Source organism: Otolemur garnettii, unplaced genomic scaffold (genome assembly GCF_000181295.1).
Source record: "Otolemur garnettii isolate 467f Iridium unplaced genomic scaffold, OtoGar3 scaffold00133, whole genome shotgun sequence".
In the NCBI taxonomy this organism is placed as follows: Eukaryota; Metazoa; Chordata; class Mammalia; order Primates; family Galagidae; genus Otolemur; species Otolemur garnettii.
Window position 1 is genome coordinate 4,647,078 of NW_003852528.1, and position 1,482 is coordinate 4,648,559.

Genomic DNA, 1,482 nt, shown 5'->3' on the forward strand with positions numbered 1-1,482 from the left:
ACACACACACACACACACAGCACTAGCTCTCCAGAGTTTGTCAGCCTAGGTAAGTCACATGGCAAAGGCCCCCAAGGAGTCTGCACCCAGCTCTACTGCTAACGCATACGCATACGTATCATGTGGACAACGCAGTTGCCCAGCACCCCATACGGGGAAAATACTTGTTTCCTTCTCTTCGTGGACCACTAGGTGAAGCAGAGCGGGGACCTTCTCTGACTGCTTTCAGCTACAGTGCAGCTACCAACCTGCCACGGAGTCAGAAACAATTTCTGGAGGAGTCTGCACAAGGGGATGCTGAGTGGGCATGAAACATCTCAGAGAGATGTGTTGAGTATTTGGTCACTCCCTTTTCTAGAACCATAACTAGGAGATGAGTACCCTAGGGCCCAAACCAAGGGGCTAGGGCGTGGTAGAATCAAAACAGCACAGCATCATACCCCCTGAACAACCTCACACAGGCCCGCCAGGGCTCTCAGAGGAAGGAGCTGCAGCCATTTCAGGAATCTGGAGCTCCCAGACCAGGTTTAGTTTCTCTTCCAGCAGTAGGGACTTTTGCCACCTGACTGCAGAAAAACGGCCTCGATCTGACCATCTTTCATATCCTGAGGTCGAATAAAAGTGGCTAGAGGAAGCAAAAGACCTATTGAGTAACAAACAGCCCCAGAAAGACTTTCACTAAAAAAGACTAGGGTCCCCTTCTCTTCCGCTTGACCCGCCGTAAAGATTGCCCTCAGTGAAACAGACTTAGAGGAGCAGACCACGAAGCCTCTAGCTACCTGCCTTCCTTGATGAGAATGGAGGACAGATTCCTACACCAAGGGTGAACCCTGGAGCAAGTGCTGAAATCAGTCTTAGCCACCAGCACCAGATGCCCAACCAGATGGGGACAGGAGAATGCTTAGCGAGATGCTCCGGCCTCAGCCCCTCTCCCAGCTTCCCATACAGAATGTCGGACCCAAAACCGCTTCGAGACAAAGCTCAGGCCGGAAGACCCGGCCCTAGGAAAGCCGCTCTCGTAGGCCTCTCCCTCGGACCCGTCCCATTTCCTGGGACTCTCCAACATAACTACAAGAGTGGTGGGCACTAGCTCTGTCCTTGACGGCTCGCAACTCGCATTCCAAGAGAAGTCCTCCTTAGCGTCTCTCAACAACCAGCAGGTACGGAAACCGCAGCCGCAAGAGAAGCCAGGTGCCGGAAGAAGAGCATTCTGCGACCGAGGGACGCATTCTGGGAGTGACGCCGCATGCTGGGACTTGTAGTCTGTGGCGTGACCTCGGCCGAGGCGGCCTCCCACGTCCCAGTAGCTCCACGTCCCGAAACCCAAAAAGCCCCGGGGCCCCAGCCCAAGATGAACCATCCCGAAAAAAATGCCTACCTGTCCCGGGTACGAGCCGTGTCCAGTACAATTCCGAGGGGAAAAACAGCATAGGTGACAGGGCGGCCTCGCGATAGCAGAGCCCAATAGCCCCGCCCCCATGG